Genomic DNA, 20453 nt, shown 5'->3' with positions numbered 1-20453 from the left:
AAAGCCATCCTGATCCTTGCAGCGTACAGAAAGAGGATTGGTACAGTGAATATGATCCAACAACTACTTCAACTTTGCCGCGGTCTTTAGCCGCCCAGAGTTCCTTCACTAAAACAAATACAAAGAAAAAGTGTGGCAAAATATATTTATTAACTTTATGAAAACGTGAATAAATAGGCCAAAGAAACTGTTAATAAAAAAAAAATGAACTAGCACAGACAAGGAGGCGTATACATTACTCAAACATAACACAGAGGTGGAAAACTGTTTTGACCCAAGGGCCACATTGGGTTTTAAATATCGTCTGAAGGGCCAAATGTTGCAGGTAGGCTAATTGATAGGAGGGCTTGGATGAAATGGCCCAGCAGGCTGCATGTGGCCCCCAGGCTGTAGTTTTCCCACCTCTGGTATAACATCAAGTTAGTGGGTGAGGGTGGGGTAGTGTTAATAAAAGTATAATAATGAATTGTTAGTAAAATGTCATTGTTAGTAAAAGCCGAAAAATGACTTGTTAGATGAAACAGGACAGATGAAACATCTTGTTAGAAATATGAAAATAGCCAACAGGCTAACCTGAAGAAGAAAAGCTCCAACATCTCCACCAGGTAGAGAACAAACCGGTGGAGAAGGTTTGACCAACGGGTCAGAACCAAAAACCCAAAAAGTTAAGGCGCCAATCAAACCTTCTTGCTGGATGTTGCGGTTAATCTTTGGTGGAATATGGTCCATTTCCTGCACTTCAGCTACTGTATTGTCTACCTGTTTATCTGTATCAGTGTGTTCTGCTGGCATTTTGCCACAAAACTGAATAACAGAAGGCCGTTCAGACTGTTGATTTGTTGAAGGCAGAGGGCAGATTTCAGGGAACACATCAGATGTCTTCGTGATGTCAACCTTACTAGGTACAGGGCCAGTCTGGTCTCGTACATCTGTAGATGCGCTTCTTCTATAGGGTTTTATGTGGTTGATGTTGTATTTGTTTTTCAGAGTAGCTCCTTGAGATGTACTTAGCGTGACAAGCCTACCGCTAATTGCTTGTATCATATAAGGTCCAGAGAAATCCGCTTCAATCCTGCCTCCCTTCCTTCCATGCTTCCTCATGTTACACAGAAGTACCTCATCACCAATGCTGTACTTAAGGTTTTTGAACTTCTTCATTACTTTTCTTGAATATGCCTCCTTCTGTTTCTCTTGGGACTTTCTAATGTTTTCCTCAGCCTGTTCTTTAACTGCTGTCATTTCTTTTGCTTTTTGCTCCACTACTTCACTGTACTTTTCTTCTGCTGGGACAATATCTAAAAGCCATAATTAAAACAATTTCATACAATGTAATTAATTACTGGCACAAAAGAAAATTAAACTTAACAGCTGTGTTTTATAGTTTATAGTTCAGCACCTGTTCATACCACCATTTAAGAACCCTGTTGCCACACTTAAGAGACCAAGAATTACCCCTGAATGTGTTCTTGTTTGCAGTTTCCACTTTGACTACCAAAAGCAAACCCACAGAAAAGAAAACATAGAAGCAACCCCGTAATGGCAGTGACAAAATAACAGTTTTAAACAGAAAAAAAAACCAGTTTTTGTAAACATAAAGTCAAAGCACTGAGTGGCCAAACAGGTGTTCTGAAATTTCATCCTACCCATGAAAACGTCCTACCCGAGTTAACTGCGCATGCGTACAACGGCGAATTCACAGGGCCATAATTTTCTGCTACTGTATTACACAAGGTTAGTTTCTTGTATTTTTAATACCTTCTATGACCAGTATTCAATGCATATGTTTGACAGTCAAATAGTTCAACTTGCCACGTGCATGATATGTGTTTGAATGCAGTTTGAATAGCTAATACTGCGAAGCATTGTCATTTTCATGTAGTCATAAAACTTGCTCATGCGCCTACGAAATTAGCCCAGACTTTGCAGTTTGCGAGACGAAATACATCTTTACAATACATTATCTCACTGTGTAGCCTAAGCTAGTTTACAAGGCGATGTACGTTTTTATGATACATGATATGATTGTTTCTGAGAGCATGCAGTTCGATGTGTAATAGCTCTGTTTACCAGCTGTTTCGAAACTTACTCAGTAGCCTACCTTTACATTAGCGCAGGGTTTGCATGTCTCTGGTATTACATAGGCTCGTTTGCAAGTCTCTATGATACACTCTCAAAAGAGATGTGTTAAAAACAACACATATTTAACACATCAGCGTGTTTATATAAGGACAACACAGTTTGTGTTACAGTTTTTCTCCATTGGTTTGGCTCATTTCTTGAAACTGAGATGACATTCTCAAAACAACATAGACAAATCCCCAAACTAACTTGCAGTTTCTCACAACAGAATGGCATTTATCATTGCTTTCATCAATATTTCAAATGCTTTGTACATGTCTCAAGCATTTAGTACATCCATGCAAATGGCTATGTACAAGTATCCTACAGTTAACACAATCAGCCTACATTTAGTACATTTTTCAAATGTATGTATCTTGCTGATCTATCCCAATTGGTTGGTTCTCAGTGTAATGGTCATTGTCCTCAAAACATGTCAGCACATTTTCATCGTATAAGTCATCATATGCAGAATAGTCTGCTCAATTGTCAAAATAGTGTTAGGAAATTGGAATAGAATACAGTACATATTTTGTAAGATGTCATAGTAAATTTAGGATAATCATGTTAGTAGGTAATAGGTGAAATCAGTTTCTGACTAACGAAGGAGTGTCCCACTTTGCAGGTGACCAATCCATCTGTTTGTTGAGTTACCTGACAGGTGTTATCTATGTTTTGGAGTGCTGGCATTGCTGTATATATACAGCTTGGCCTGGTGCTAGTACTTTTTCCTATGTCAACATGGAGAGAGAGCAAGTGCATCAACCAGGGCAATCTCCACTTGGAGGAAGGGGAAGAGGAAGAGAAGGAAGAGGAAGAGGAAGTGGAGGATTGAGGGTGCGTGGAGGTAGAGGAGAGGGAAGAGGAGGAGGAGTGAGGGTTCGTGGTGGTGGAATAGGAGGAAATAGAGTTCGCAGACATCATGTTGTCCCAGATGAAATTCGGGCCACCATTATTGATCATGTCATCAACCATCGCCTCACAATGGCAGAGGCAGGGCGCAGAGTGCAGCCTAACGTGCCACGCTCCACAGTTTCCTCCATCATTCAAACCTTTCGGCGGGAAAACAGGTATGCACTCAGGCAATGACAACTGTTTGACTGTGTGTGTGTGTGTTTAGACCCAGGCCGAAAATCTTACCTCGATGTGAAGTCACAGTATTATACAGTTCACTACTGTAGAATGACAAAGGAAATACTGTTGTAAATTGGACAAAATACAGCAAGAATTCGCAATAGAATAGCAGTGCAATTGTAAGTACAGTATCCTACAAATACAGTAAAGTGGTGTGTAATGCAGTCATTACTGTACAGTGATTAATAATCTGTAACAAACACATAAGGCAAGGACAACAAATAGTTATGTTGTCTATGTGCAGGATTGGCCGACAACCTCATGCGGGTGGAAGAAGAATACTTCTAACCGATCGCCAAGAACAGGAGATCTGTAACATGGTGATAGCAAATAATGCCATAACACTGACACAGATCCGGGATGCAGTCCTCCAAAACAATGGCGTCTTCCAAAACATCAACTCCATCAGCATATCAACAATAGACCGGGTTCTGAAGAAGAACCTAATCACCATGAAACAGATATACAGAGTACCATTTGATAGGAACACTGCCAGAGTAAAAGAGCTGCGGTACCAGTATGTGCAGGTAAGTCAATTATTCATTGTCTATCATTTTGTAACCTATAAGTAGCCAACACTGCAGAGGTTCCAATTTCTGAGGGTTTCAGTATCCTCCTCTTTACCTTTGGATTCCAGCTTTACAATATATGACCACAGCATTTTGCTGAACTGTAACAGAACACTGTCAACAGTATGTCTCTGTTCTCTTTGTATCAAAAACTACCCCAGAAAATCTGCATAAGTCTGCACTCTAGGATTGGAACCACAGTGGGTTATATTGACTTTGTGAAGAACACATTGTGTAGCATTGCTGTGACCATATGACCCATCTACATGATTTATTTTTTTTTACTCTATTTATCTCTTTTCCAGAGAATCCTGGCACTGGAGGGGAGTGAAACACCACACATCCTAGTGTTTGTTGATGAGGCAGGCTTCAACCTGGCCAAGGACCGCAGGCGTGGCCGAAACATCATTGGCCAGCGGGCCACAGTGGATGTCCCAGGCCAGCGGGGGGGAAATATAACCATGTGCGCGGCTATTTCAGAAAATGGTGTGGCCACCCACACTGCAAGCTTGGGCCCGTATAACACAGAGAAACTCCTCCGTTTCCTGGACCAACTATATGTATATTTGGTCCCAGAAAATGAGGGGGGTCTCGAAGGGCCCCACCTACCCCAGTTTGTCATTGTATGGGACAATGTTAATTTCCACCGTGGTCCACGCATCCGGGCATGGTTCAACATGCATCCAAGAATGCATAATGTCTTGTTACCACCATATTCTCCATTCCTGAATCCTATCGAGGAGTTTTTTCTCTGCTTGGAGATGGAGAGTATATGAACACCATGCCGAAAACCAGAGGTCTCTCCTCAATGCTATGGATGCTGCCTGTGAGGATATAACAGGTGATCAGTGTAGAGGATGGCTCAGGCATTCACAACGCTTCTTCCCACGCTGCATCTCAAGAGAAAACATCAGATGTGATGTTGATGAGAATCTGTGGCCAAACAGAGCACAGAGAATGGATGGCCAGGAAGATGAGGATGGTGACCAGGCGAGAGAGGGGAGTGACCGCGACTAAACAAAATGTCTTCATTTGTGACTCTTTATTTACAGTATTCATTTTTTGTTTGTTTTTGTGGGTTTTTGTATTTTGTGTACACAGTATACACAGCGTATACATTTTCCTTTTTATTGTTCCCTACCTACAGTAATGTGTACAATTCACGTTAGCTGAGAATAAAAATGAAAATTCCTCGGCAGAATGAGTGCAGCGTGTGTGTGTGGTGTGAAAACTGTATTCCTATAGTTAGACATATGCCATGACAAAGCGTCTAAGCATTTTGACTCGCAGTACTTACACAATACCAAAGGGACAATGCATTTTGGAGGCACTGACTAGTTATATGAGAAGGGAATGTAGTTTTGACAGATGGGTAAACTGTTTTGGGAGCTGTACAAACATTGCCAGGTGATCCATGTAGTTGTGCTGTACCATCCAAGTTATTTTGACAGAAGAACTGAATGAATGAAAATGTGCCAAAGCAATTGAGAAGGATTTATGCCATTTTTATGGTACTGACTATTTAGATGGGAAAGGGATTTCATTTTGAAGCATGGATGAGTAGTTTTGGGAGACAAATGACATTTTGCTGGTTATCTGAAGTGTTGTGCAGAACTGTAAGTCTGTTTGGCCAAATTGCCTTATAGTTATGAGAATGTCATCTCAGTTTCAAGAAATGAGCCAAACCAATGGAGAAAAACTGTAATAAATGTGTTGAACTCTATAACACAGTAACTGTCAGAGGTACCTGCTGAAATGCCGGTGTTCTGAAATTTCTTCCTGAAAATTATGGCCCTGTGAATTCGCCGTTGTACGCATGCGCAGTTAACTCGGGTAGGACGTTTTCATGGGTAGGATGAAATTTCAGAACACCGGCTCCTTATAGTAAGAAGAGCCAAAAGAGCCGGCTCCCGAAAAAGAGCCGAAATTCCCATCACTAGAAACCGGTAAAAGGAGCGTCCTGCACGCTGTCCCTGTCTGTTGTGGCAGCCCACAGCACAACAAGCAAACACCATGGTTATTTATAGAGTGCTTACTGACAAATTAATCTATTCTAGGTGTCTGTAACACATTTTTTTCAAGCCGGTTCTCCCTCTCTGTCTGCAGCGTTAGTATGTAGCTTGACGTTCAAAATGGCGGACACCGGGGCGTCACGTGACCCTGTGATGTCAGGTGAAATACCTCAATAGGGTAAGGTGGCCTGGGCCAATCTCTTACACCTTTACAGCTTTATTAGCCATTGCACACAGACAGAAATGTCTGACCAACGAGCGTTTTTGAAAGAAAGAAAGAAAGAAAGAAAGAGGTGGGGTGTTGTGTTGTGTGATCTATCTAAGGAGAAAGTAGGGGAAAGAATTACTGCAGACTAACGGTCCAGTAGCTTGTTGAACAAGGAGAAAACCAGGAAATGGGGAAAAGGTCGACCCAGCAATGAAAGAGCTTTTTTCTTTTTACTTATTTTTTTAACAAGACAATTCCTAGATCTACTACAATGTCATGTGAACAGATTGAATAGAAAAAGCTCTATTTCCACTCATTACTTTAGAAAACTAATTTATCATCTTTATTTAAAGAATACATCAAATACGAAAGCTGTTTCTTTGTATTTAGGACAAGGCACTACTTCTGGAGATACTATAATACCAGGTTGAGGAGTGGAGCAGAAGGAGCAAACCTCAACTCCCTGGTCTAAAAATCTATTTAATATAATATTTTCAGTTAAAGAACATATCAGATATTAAAGTGATAAAAACAAACACTACATTTGATCTTAAACAAAAGACCGAGAAACAACAACTTGCTGTCAATGGCTTTAAATATACCACTTCCAAATATTAAAATCCAGAAAGGTAAACACAGCTAGACCACCCCCAACAGCTGGATCCTTTTGAAGAGAGAAATCGCTTTGGGCGTGTGTGTGTGTGGTTTCCATGCAAAAAGCTCGATATTTCTAACATTTGACCACCAAAAATGTGCAGCTCTACCAGAGCAAAGCCTGCAAAAATAAGCTGAACTCATTAACATTCCTCTCCCCAGAAATCTGTAATATATAGATTGAGGCACTGCCTAAAAGCGGAGCTCCATCTGTTTCTGGGTTGTAGAATTTTCTTATATCATAGCCAGACTCTTGTTTTATTATTTTACCGTTATAGTTACTATACTGTTTCCTTATGTTGTACAAAACATACACAGAAAGAGAATAGCTCTGGCTTGGTGAGTAGAGTCAGGGCAGTGATTTAATTTACAAATTCGATTTCACCATCACTGAGACAAGAATACAAAAAAAAACATATTGGAAAAATAATATCATATTGAAAAGTAAATATCATACAATGAATCCGCTGCCTGGTACGAAAACCTGGGATAAAACCCCAGTGGGATTAGAACCTCCCGGGAACGGACTCCTTGTCCGAATGCAGTGCGTGGAGCTCCGGGGATTTGAGCTTTGACTTTGAAAAGATGATAGAGGTTCTGTTAAGAAAGAAAAGTGCAATTGAGGAAATATTTAAAACCCTCAGCATTATCAGCATACTAATATTAAGAAATTGTGTTATGAAACTAGAAAGACCATTAAAGAGCTTTCTAGAGTTATAGTTTGTTTGTAAAAGATGAAAATATTGTTTTAGAAGTGTGCACGTTTTGCACGAACCAATGGAAACTCAGGTATGGTTCCAGAGAGCAACGAGCAGGCCAGGAAGGGCAGTTTGGGGGGCTTGCCGTAGTTAGTTGCACAAACCCTCAAACACAGCAGGGGAATTAGCTCAAGTGGTAGAGTGCTTGCTTAGCATCTAAGAAATAGTGGGATTGATACCCACATTGTCCAAAACAGCAACTGCCATCCTGCTCACATTTTACAGAGAAAAACTTTCTTGTCATCTTGCAAACCATCTGAATCCTCTGCACTTTCAGCCAAGTCAAGATCAAATTTCTTTCACCACATTCAAAGCAGCACATCTGTGAAAACAGCCATAATTTGGATTAAACCCACAACCTTGGCATTGTTTGCAACAATGACCAAATCAACTAACTGCACATTACTTTTCTGCTGATATGCTCCGAAGGTGAGCTATCACAGATTCCTTTCAGTTTGCTTGGCTTTATTTCTTGAATTGCTGACTGACCTCAGTATCTCCAACTCACATTTTTCAACAGGGTTGTCATATTCCCACCATCCACTGTAAAATTCTAACTCTCGCTTGTGTGCAAAGACAGCTTAGACAGCTTTTACAAAGTGAAAATATGATGCTTACCCGCTTGTATTCTTAAACCTGCTGGTGAAAAGCTTGCATCTGTCCTGAAAAGGCACTTTTCACCACCTTCTACCCAACTGCGCTCATTGAACAATGAAGCAACAAATGCTTCCTGAGGCATGTCCCAAAAGTGTGAGAAGCATGCCAGAGACTCCATGTGAGGAGATTGGGTTGTTTTAGGGGCAAAACCCTTGAAGCTCACTGACTGATATTCAAGCAAATGGGAGTCAAAATATACTCCCCCAGAATAAAATCTGCTTCTGGGCAATCGCTCACTTGAAAATAAACAAACAGCCAATGGAAACTCAGGCATGGTTCCAGAGAACAACGAGCAGGCCAGGAAGGGCAGTTTATAAATATTTAAAACCCTCAGCAGAGCAATTCCAGCGTTATGGACGTGACACTTGAACTCAAAATGGCAACAAATGACCCAGTGCATGTTTTATTGTCTCCCAGTATTTAAACAGGTGTTGCATATTTTAAGGCTGTACCATACTGGAGAAGTGATAGAACAAGAACAATTCCCATAGTACATCTAGGGCATGCCAGAAAGTGCCAATAAAAGATGCGTTATGGATGTGACAGAAAAAGTATCACTTTTCTTGGGTGACTGTACATTTTTATCAAACTCTGTGAAATTGTAAACCTAATGTCGAAATGGAGATATCCATTTGATAGAGGGGTCCAAGGTGAATATTAAAAAATCTTTGTTTAAAATATTTTGTATTTCATGCAGAGTTTCGGAAGGAAAAGTCAGCGTTATGGATGTGACGAAATTCCGTTATGGATGTGACTCGTCTGAAATAGATATGGCATATGTTTAGAAAATCAGCAATTTAACCACCATAACCCTTTGAAAAACTCTCTAAATATCAGCTAAAACTATCAAAGTTCTTAAATAATATTTAGAATGGCTATTGTTTTGCTGTTTTGTGGATTTTAGCATACATTTCTGTGGCTTGTGGCAATAATATAGAATTGTACATGATCAAAGTTGATTTTAGCTTGGGTTTTACATTATAAGAAAGAAAGACTGACAGTGACATATTAGGTTGGTTACAAATTGGTTCAACTTATTCACATCTGTAAAATACAGGCCTAGGTGATATCTCTGGGAGTGGTTTTGATGTATTACATGTTGCTTTAATTTTGCATGGTGAGGTTGACATTTACATAGACTTGCCCAGCACCGGCATTATCAGCATACTAAGAAATTGTGTTATGAAACTAGAAAGACCATTAAAAAGAGTTTTCTAGAGTTATAGTTTGTTTGTAAAAGATGAAAATATTGTTTTAGAAGTGTGCACGTTTTGCACGAACCAATGGAAACTCAGGCATGGTTCCAGAGAGCAATGAGCAGGCCAGGAAGGGCAGTTTGGGGGGGGCTTGCCATAGTTAGTTGGACAAACCCTAAAACACAGCAGGGGAATTAGCTCAAGTGGTAGAGCGCTTGCTTAGCATATAAGAGGTAGTGGGATCGATGCCCACATTCTCCAAAGCACCCACTGACCCTGGGCTTGCATTTTACAGAGAAAAACTTTCTTGTCATCTTGCAAACCATCTGAATCATCTGCACTTTCAGCCAAGTCAAGATCAAATTTCTTTTGCCACATTCAAAGCAGCACATCTGTGAAAACAGCCACTATTTGGATTAAACCCACAACCTTGGCACTGTTTGCAACAATGACCAAATCAACTAACTGCACACTGCTTTTCTGCTGAGCTCTGAAGGTGAGCTATCACAGATTCCTTTCAGTTTGCTTGGCTTTATTTCTTGAATTGCCGACTGGCCTCAGTATCTCCAACTCACATTTTTCAACAGGCTTGTAATATTCCCACCATTCACTATGAAATTCCAACTCTCGCTCGTGTGCAAAGTCAGCTGAGACAGCTTTTACAAACTGAAAATATGATGCTTACCTGCTTGTATTCTTAAACCTGCTGGTGAAAAGCAAGCTGCTGTCCTGAAAAGGCACTTTTCACCACCTTCCACCCAACTGCTCTCATTGAACAATGAAGCAACAAATGCTTCCTGAGGCATGCCCCAAAAGTGTGAGAAGCATGCCAGAGACTCCATATGAGGAGATTGGGCTGTTTTAGGGGCAAAACCCTTGAAGCTCACCAACTGGTATTCATGCAAATGGGAGTCAGAATACACTCCCCCAGAATAAAATCCACTTCTGGGCAATCGCTCACTTGAAAATAAACAAACAACCAATGGAAACTCAGGCATGGTTCCAGAGAGCAATGAGCAGGCCAGGAAGGGCAGTTTGGAGCGCTTGTGGTAGTTACACAGCAAAATCAAAAGTGTTAGGTTTCCAGTGTTCATGTTGTTCGTTAAAAATTCAGTGTCAGTTCAACACTTGTTTCGTCTAATTCAACTACGTGAGATTTAGTTGCCCAAAAGCGTTGGTGTTAATCCAGGGAGGTAAATCTAAGCAACTCTGTTAAGTGTTGATTTTAAAATCAACACTTAACAGAGTTGCTCCCAGCATTCCAACGTATCTGTGACGTGTTTGCCTAAAGAGCGGGATGACTCCGAGCGGGGACAGCGGATGACAGCTTTCTCTTCACTTCCTTCGACTGTACCGAGTGTCTTTGTGTAAGTAAATCAAAGGTATTATGTCTATTTAAGAATACTTTCTATGCAGTAGCATTTTATATGTGCCGAAAATAAGTAGCAGGGAGTCCCGACTGCAGCTAACATTGTGACTAGGCAAGTCCCATGTTAAGGTTAGCATGATTGTTATATGTTATTTTTTGATGGGTACATTAATGTTCCTTTTGCACAAGAGTGTCGATGAATATACGTAGTTTGCTTGACGCAAGTATACATATTTGGATAACGCGGTATATATGTACAACTGCACATTTTTTGTGAGGGGTTTAAGCTAGCTAAAGTGATGTAGCACACGCACCAGGTGTCGTGTTGGCGAACATTCTCTGTCGGAAAAATCAATTGGGAAAAAAAAATAGCTATGGTCTAGTCTTGATGAATGACGTTGTTGGCTTTACATGGCAAAATGTCACGGCAGCTGATTGTCAAGCTATGGAGTAGAGAGCCGGGGCTGGACCGGGGGGTTGAGCTTCTGCTTGCCGAGGGGCAGCTACTGAAAGCTGGGCAAGCTCTGAGAGCCGGGTGGCATGTTGCTGCTGGAGGAATACACACACACACTAGGCCACCACACCAGCCACACCAAGTCCTGCCCTAAATCCGGAGCTTTTTACGGGCGGGAGTTTATTTTTAAAAAACTTTTTCAGGATTTAAAAAAACAACTTTTATCTTAACTTTAGCTTCTCAATCTAACGTTAGCCGGAGCTAACACCGGAGTCACACACCCCCTCAGCTGCTGCCATAATAATAAACGTCTAAAATACGAAATTAGTTTATTTAACTTAACAAGTTACACAGTGTGTAGCCATCTATGCATATAAACAATAACGTCACTATCATGTTTATGCCTTTACTCGTGAGTAACGCTAAAAATCAAAACAAATACTCTGACGGTCGAACTCAGGCGATTAAAGCCAGGCAAACATTCTCCTGTCTCTACACATCCATGGTGAACATACTGTAAATTATGGCACAGTGTGGATGTATTCTCTTCTTTTTTTCTTCATAGTTAATCATGTTGGTGAAGGTGAGATTTGGAGAAACGCAGAAGTATGTCAAAGTGGCTGAGACTGAAAATGGCTATGATGACTTCAACACATTTCTTCAGAAAGGTTGGCATCATTTTTCATGCTGCCCAGAATGTTTGTGTTAATTGACTACTTGCTATAATACCTGTTGAATTTATGTGATATTTACATGTCTTATATTGTGGAGTTGTGTTTATGATAGCTAATGGTAATGCCCTGTGAAGAAATCAAAAAGTACTTTTAGAAGTTGACCTAAAATGTTGAAAAACAAGCTCAGCAAATTTCTGGTAATACTCTTATTGTAATTTTTCATTGCTCTAAATCTAATATTTTTATCAATCATTCAAAAGCTAGATCTTCCACTTGAGACTGAGCTGCACTTGACAGATGAATCAGGGACAGAAGTCGATGCAGATGTGTTTGAGGAGCTTTTGCAAGCAGGGAACCTTACTGTTTGGGTGACAACTGAAAAGTCAACAGGTGAGACAGCCTTGTTAGGGAGGGAGTGGATCATCAATAATGAATATTGTGGAGAACTACTTATTTTTTCATTTTGTATATGAGTGATTCCACGCTTATGGGTACTGAAATGGGGACATGAACTTATTTTTAAAAATTCACCTAAAACCATTTCTTTTTTTAACCATCAGGTCACAAAACATGTAATCTTTAATGAATGATATGTTAAAAGATAACTTTAATTTTCTGAGATGTAATAAAAACATATTTATATGCCAAAGTCAGAACATAACAGAAGTGTTGTGGACATATATATTCTCAATTTTAACAATGTAGAATTACTTTTTGAAACATAGGAAGGTGATGTTTTAGCAAATATAATTAATAGACATGTGTAGTAGAATAAACATACACATTCTTTCAATAAGATTAACATGGTATATAGCTAGATTGTAATTAATTTGTAACAGACGCGAGATGGACAATCGTAACAGAAGTAATGTAACAGACATCATTTTGGAACTCATAGGCTTGACTTTGGCATATAAATATGTTTTTATTACATCTCAGAAAATTAAAGTTATCTTTTAACATATCATTCATTAAAGATTACATGTTTTGTGACCTGATGGTAAAAAAAAGAAATGGTTTTAGGTGAATTTTTAAAAATAAATTCATGTCCCCATTTCAGTACCCATAAGCGTGGAATCACTCATATACATTTTTTTTAACTGTTTACAGTTGTGCTTCAACATGATCTATCGTACAGTATACTTCGTTGGAGTCAACCATGTCAGACAACTCATCTGTGTCAGTGTCAGGAGACTCCTTGCCAGTATTCTCTGATTCATCAGATGCAACAGTGATTGTTCAGACAAACGGAGGGAAGAGAACCCATGCTGAATGAGAATCAGCAAAAGAGGTATGCAGCTTTTGTAACAAATGATATTAGTTATCAAATATCAGACACAAAGATATTGTGCAGTTAAACTGTGGTTTTGTTGTTGGACGTAATGGATAATTGCTAACTTTCTGATTCTTTATCTTTCAGATGGTGAGAGATGCTCTCCAGGCTAAACCGGGTGGACAGATTATTTTGGATGAATATGATAAAATGAAAACATTGACGGATAGCACAAGGAGACAGTTGGGAAACCTTCTTGTGGCCGACATGGTTGAAATTCATGTGTAAAATTTAAATGTCCATATTTGTACTTAATATAGAAATCATTTTAAAAAGAGCACACTCATTTTACGACATTGCATATTAATAAAGCAATTTATTACTTCATTTTTCCTATGATAGAAATAGATATTAAATGGCTAAAACATTATACAAAAACTAACAATTTGAGAGAGACTAAAACTCACTGAAGCTAACAATAGTAAAAATTTGTATCTTTTAAACTGAAGGAAATGTAGTAGTAATAATGTCATGTTTATCTTTCAGGAGGAGCCCACCTGTCTCTGTGCGAAGTAAATATGCTTTGGGCATTATCACTCTATTTTCCAGACTCAGAGATCCATACTCAGACAATGGATATGTAAGTTTGTAAATTAAAAGCTTGTATGTCAATTTTTGGAGTAGTAATATGTTCTGAACTTACGCTACAATTTATTGTTTTTAATATTACAGGAACACTTCTACAACCCACAGAGTGGATCCGGCTATCAAAACCTCTCTCTCTCTCTCTGTGCGTGTGTGCACTTATAAGGGAGATCATTACCCACTTGACACTGTGAATAACAGTGAAATAATCAAGACTGCATGATTGGGGGGTAACAGTGAAATGAGTGAGCACAGAGAACACATTTACCTCATTATTTAGCTTATTATTTGCTCATTTTTTCATGTGAACTTTTGTTCATTTAATTAAAAATATGCTTGGAATAAAACAAATTGTGAACAATGTAAAAGAGTTTCATTAATCAATTAGCACAATACATATGTAATACTTCCAGATGATACTATATATTATTTTAATCACTTTATAGTTCATTAGATTTTGGTTAAAAAGGAACACCATGTGACCTTACCGAATGGATTTAGCAACTACTAATGTTTATATGGGTGATGTGACTACTCAGATGGTGATGTGCTCTTGCTGAAATAGCTCAGTAGAGCGAGCATTAGGCTAAAAGTCCCTGGTTCAATCCTGGGTTTCAGCACTGAGGAGTGTGGTGTGTTTTCATTTAAGCCTTTGACCAAGGGTCTGTTTTTTTTGTTTTTTTTTTGCCAGGACGCTGTCAGTATATGTCAGTAATTTGGGGGCGAAAGCAATTTGCCCTTTGCTCCATGGTGTAATGGTTAGCACTGTGGACTTTGACATCAGTGATCTGAGTTCAAATCTCTGTAGAGCCTTTGTTTGCAGCTTGTAATTTACACATATTGTCTCAATTACAGGGTCCTTTTAGTCAACCACTCCGTCATGTCCCAAACCCTTTGTTTCCGTGCTCGTCTTATGAAAATTACATTACCCCTGGAAATTATACCTTATAAAACTAGACATGTTAAATAGTTTACTGTCTAAATTGTATCTTAATACAAGACTGGGAACATGTTCTGTTTATTTAGTAAAGTTTGGCTCTTTGATCCCGCTATTACACGAACGCATTCCTGGTAAGTTACTGTTCATTCAAAGAAGTGACGTCATATGCGAAACGCTTGAAAGTTCGTGGCATTTCTGGCTTGGTCTGCTTTGCAAAGTGTAACACATTTTAAACTTTTTTTTAAATTCTGCAACAAAACTAAAACCAAAGCATGCCTCTTAAGGGGTGTGTCCTTCAAGGCTGTTCAAGTGTAGCTGATTAAAAAAGAAGAATTTTGATCCATTGTAGCCCAAAGTCAGCAGTACACTAACGGAATGAATGGGTTTGATTTGTACCAACAAAGAGGTAACTTCAAGCCGACAGGACGGTTTGGTATCTGCTCCATACATTTTGAAAAAGGTAAATTTGTGAGGTAGAATCACACTGAAGGATTTGAGCGATGTCTGGTACGCAGAGCAGTTCCTACGATCTGGAAACAAAAATCAGAAGCGCCATCCCAAAGAGCTCACCGCACAGTAAAGGTTAAGCTTGCATTTAGCCTGTTGCTTGAATTTATAAGTTGCCCATTGGCTCGCCAGACCCATTTTACTGGGGCACATGCCCCAATATATATCTGCTGTGATCCAGTAAAATTTCCTGATCACATTTCAGAAACAGTAATGTATTTGGCACTGCAGAATCAGTTACTGCAATTACTGTTATTTATTTTTTATTAGAACCCCAATGCTGTAGTTGAAGGAGAGGGTGTAAAGGCTGTTTGTGCCTGATGCAGTATTTGAAAAAGGAGGAGCTGCTATTTGTACACACAGATGCTCCAGCTGTTTTGGCTATAGCACACTTGGGTGAAATACTCAAAGGAGAAGAGAGAGGTTGTTGAGACAGTTTATTGTGTTTCCAGGCAGTATTTGACGGAAGATGGATATGATGTGTTAATAGTAGCTGAAGATACAGTATTAATTGCAGGCTTTCGTCTAAACTGGGGAACAGGGGCGCTGCGCCCTCTTACTCTCGGCGTGCGCCCCCTTACCAAAATGCCGATTGAACCCCAAGTCGCACTTAAGGCTTCTGCATGCTCTTGCGACAAGGCTTTCGCAGATAGCTTTTCGCAGACAGTTGTAATTTATTGTTGAGCGGGGAGTAATAGGCGTGCGCGATGTTATTCACCGGCACAACGCAAGGGGGCGCGAAGTCGCTAGGAGTAGTTGGTGGGTGTGGTTAGTGGAGTGTTTATCCTCCGGTTACTTATAATGACTAGAACTTTTTTTTTTTATAATGACTAGAACTGGAGTCGTATAGATGTACGTACTTCCTCAATCAACCGCTCTTCATGCTGCTCCATCTTCGCTCATGTTTTTAAAAATGCCGGTCGTGAAAACAAAACAAACTGGGAAAGTAGGGAAGCGGAAGTGCGTGTACAGCGGATGTAGAGTGGACCAATCGGAGCCCTCTTGTCTGCGACGCTGTCTGCGAGGCTTCTGCGGTGGTCACAATTTTTGGGAGGTGCACGCAGAGCGTCTGCGAAGGTGGGGGGGGCTACGCAGACGCTATCTGCGACACCGTCTGCGAGGACTGCGTTGTCAGCATAAATTGGCCTTCAGGCCATGCACTTATATGCTACTGCACAACATGCAATCTTTCTCAAAACGATCTTTTCTCTGTGAAAACATCCCAGCAACACCACGTGACAATGTGTCTGATCATCAAATACGTTATAATTACTCCAAAAATATTCCAATCATAGTAGATACACTGCCAGATGGTGCAAAAACAATCCGAATTGGCGTTTTCCAGACTAAAGGCCAATTTATGCTGACAACCCAGTCCTCGCAGATAGCGTCGCAGACAGTGTCTGCGTAGCCCCCCCACCTTCACAGACGCTCTGCGCGCACCTCCCAAAAATTGTGACCACCGCAGAAGCCTCGCAGACAGCGTCGCAGACAAGAGGGCTCTGATTGGTCCACTCTACATCCGCTGTACACGCACTTCCGCTTCCCTACTTTCACGGTTTGGTTTGTTTTCACGACCGGCATTTTTAAAAACACGAGCGAAGATGGAGCAGCACGAAGAGCGGTTGATTGAGGAAGTACATACATCTATACGACTCCAGTTCTAGTCATTATAAAAAAAAAAAAAAAAGTTCTAGTCATTATAAGTAACCGGAGGATAAACACTCCACTAACCACACCCACCAACTACTCCTAGCGACTTCGCACCCCCTTGTGTTGTGCTGGTGAATAACATTGCGCACGCCTATTACTCCCCGCTCAACGATAAATTACAACTGTCTGCGAAAAGCTGTCTGTGAAAGCTTTGTCGCAAGAGCATGCAGAGGCCTTGAGGTACCATGTTGTTTACTTGTCGCGGCTGCTCTCGCGAGATTTGACATGGGTTCCATACAAGGTCAGCTGACTTGTAGAGCGACTTTCACCCACCGGCGCGGGAGTTTTTGACAGAAGTAGGTCGCGAGTTGTTTTTGTTGACACTTGGGCATTTAAAGATGTCATCCTGCGGCACGAAGCGGAAGAAAGCCAAAGACCGTCTGGGACAGAAGAAGATTACTTCTTTCTTTTTCAATGTTGATGAACAATTTGTTACAATTTCCCTCTCAGATAGCCTCAGAATGTCCCATTGTAGCCTCAATTTTTCAAAGGCTTCGCATGGCGGAGGGGGGGGGACGGACAACCGGCACCATCCCCCCCCCTCGCTTCGTTCCCTCGCCATGGTGAGCGCCCTCATACTAGATTTTTCTAGAAAAAACCTTGAATTGAACAGTGTCCATTTTGCTCATGTTGTGAGAGAATCTCTTTCAGAGTCTGTAAATACAGAAAAACCCCGATGAGTTAGTTGAGAGAGATAACAGGATGGCGTGTCCATTCATTTTATATAGAAATCATGCTTTTAGATGCAATATAACGTCGTACCTGTTTCAGTGGACAAAAAGGCAACGACAAGATTCAGAAATACACAGGGAAGTTTATCACAGAGTGATAAATTATAAATTAATCTTGCAGTGGCCTTTTCCTTCACACCAATTCCGTGATTATTGTAGGGACTTTACCTTAAAATTTCAAACAGGTTCAATTCACCTTAAAATCAGCTCTCTGTAAAGGGACACCGCAAGAAGATCATAGGGTTTGGAATTTTGGGGAAAAAAAATATTTTATGGTTGCAGAGATACGATGATTTTAGTAAAAAAAAAAAATAAATAATGGTAATTGCACCCCCCCAACACACACACCTACTTCACATTGTAGCACAAAACAGAAAGGGTCTACATGGTCCTAATTGGTTCTGCTAGAACCAGAAAACGTTGGTAGTTTTATGAGCAACTTAGTTTTGGATGTGAATCCTAACAAATTCCTGCCTGTTGTGCGCCACCTGCTCCTGCAGCTCCAGCACTGTAAAGTGAGAGTAAGTGTCTATTTACTGCCATTATTGAGCCTTCTGCCGAGCAAGTGAGCTTCCAAAGATGACAATTAAAAGAGACACTGCTTTATCATAACTGTGAAAGTTGAACACCAAATCAGGAAAAAAAAAAATAGCAAACTATGATTTGTACCATGTATTCACTTCCCGGGTTCCAGAAAACAGCTGGCACAGTTGTTGCTCCTCTTCTTCACAAGTGACTTGGCTTGTGTATTCGTCCACCTCTTTCTCTGTGGCTATAGGTTCTAAATCATTCTCAGACAACTAACCAAAGATTGAGGAAGAATTTGAAGAGCTTTTGTGACTTTTTCAAAAGAATTGGTATCGCAAGAATCTTCTTTTTTTATTTATCCGCCAACTTTACAGTGTATTTGAGCACATCACACACAGAAAACCAGGGATTTTTTGATGTAACTTTCATTAAACTCGTGCTTTTCGAACGATGCAGCCAAGTGAAATCCATGGAGCCAGCAATCCAGATCGACCATTTAAGGTAAAACCTGGGCTCGTCCGGGACTTGAACCCGGGACCTCTTACACCCGAAGCAAGAATCATACCCCTAGACCAACGAGCCAAACAACCCACGAAAGGCTGTAGCTGGAATTGCATTATATCCTTCAAAGGTTAAGCTTCAAAAAAGATTTTTGCATCTGAATTCTGTCCCAAAAATCACTAAAAGCTTGTCCGCCATTATTAGATCACAGTGATTTACAGGTCGATGGCGCTGCACGCGTGACGTCATTTGCGCCAGTGCCTTCTTTCATTTCCACACGGACTCTATCCTATTCTCTGCAGTGGCATGGGTTCTTGATACCGATTCTTTTGAAAAAGACACCAAAGCTCTTCAAATTCGTTCTCAATCTTTGGTTAGTAGTCTGAGGATGATTTAGAACCTTTTGCCACAGAGAAAGAGGCGAACGAATACACAAGCCAAGTCACTCGTGAAGAAGAGCAACAACTGCGCCAGCTGTTTTCTGGAACTCAGGAAGTTAATGCATGGTACAAATCTCATTATCTCGAGCCGCTTTATCCTGTTCTACAGGGTCGCAGGCAAGCTGGAGCCTATCCCATCTGACTACCGGTGAAAGGCAGGGTACACCCTGGACAATTCACCAGGTCATCACAGGGCCGACACATAGACACAGACAACCATTCACACTCACACTCACACCTATGGTCAATTTAGAGTCACCAGTTAACCTAACCTGCATGTCTTTGGAGGAAACCAGAGTACCCAGAAGAAACTCACGCAGACACAGGGAGAACATGCAAACTCCACACAGAAAAGTCCTCGCTGGCCACAGGGCTCAAACCTGGACCTTCTTGCTGGGAGGCGACAGCACAAACCACTACACCACCCATGGTAGTGCGCAATTACTGTTATTTCTTACTACAATCTTTACTAAAATCATCGTATCTCTGCAACCATCTCATCTCATCTCTACCTGCTTTATCCTGTTCCACAGGGTCGTAGGAAAGCTGGAGCCTATCCCAGCTGGCTACAGGTGAAAGGCGGGGTACAAGTTGCCAGGTCATCACAGGGCTGGCACATAGACACAGACAACCATTCACACTCACGGTCAATTTAGGCCCTGTCCACACGGCAATGGATTCAGGTGAATCTGATAAAATTGTTTATTGTTTCGGCCTGGCGTCCACACGGCACCGGCGTTTTGGGTGCCCCAAAACGAAATCTTTTGAGAACGGGTTCCAGAGTGGAAAAATCTGGCAACAGCGCCGTTGCGAAGTCATCTGGATGAGTAGAACGGATTTGTTTATGATGACGTCACAACCACATGACTGTGAGTGCTTCACGCCGGGTGGAAGTGTCACAAACTCGATGCGAGTTGTCAACAAATCCTATAACTTGGTTCATGAAACGCGCTTACAAAATATTTTCACTGTGAATATTTATTGTGTAATGGTGCAAAGTGAGAGAGAGAGAGAGAGAGAGAGAGTGAGAGAATAGCCCTTAGGGCAGAGTCTTTAGTCCAAACACTGCGGAAGCAGTATAACCAAAACCGCGCACCACCCGTGCGCTTTCCAAAAACAAAAACAATCCTGCGAGCAAAAATAGGGAAAAAAAAGGAGCGATCTTACCTCTTCAGATGTTGGTTTAAGTCCGACAATACATTCCTCAAAAAGGGCGTAGAAGAACAAATTAATCCATCAACGTGTAGCATTCAATTTATTCCGGACCATTAAAGAATTCTGGAGGATATCAGGATGTTGGCATACCGGCTTCCATCTACCCCCATTCATTCCTCTTTCCGCGTCTCCATTCAAAAAAATGAGCACGTGATTT

General features: G+C 40.8%; 2 non-coding genes across 2 annotated transcripts; both read right to left on the bottom strand.

The window, feature by feature from the left end:
* Positions 1 to 6430: 6430 nt before the first annotated feature.
* Positions 6431 to 6615, bottom strand: LOC132885562 (U2 spliceosomal RNA). The gene has a single exon (XR_009654611.1). It is a non-coding gene; the product is annotated as a U2 spliceosomal RNA (small nuclear RNA).
* A 12035-nt stretch (positions 6616 to 18650) lies between these two features.
* Positions 18651 to 18722, bottom strand: trnap-cgg (transfer RNA proline (anticodon CGG)). Its single transcript has one exon. It is a non-coding gene; the product is annotated as a tRNA-Pro (tRNA).
* Positions 18723 to 20453: the final 1731 nt, after the last annotated feature.

The sequence above is a fragment of the Neoarius graeffei genome, chromosome 4 (genome assembly GCF_027579695.1).
Source record: "Neoarius graeffei isolate fNeoGra1 chromosome 4, fNeoGra1.pri, whole genome shotgun sequence".
NCBI classification, from domain to species: domain Eukaryota; kingdom Metazoa; phylum Chordata; class Actinopteri; order Siluriformes; family Ariidae; genus Neoarius; species Neoarius graeffei.
This window is presented reverse-complemented; position numbering and strand designations above follow the sequence as displayed.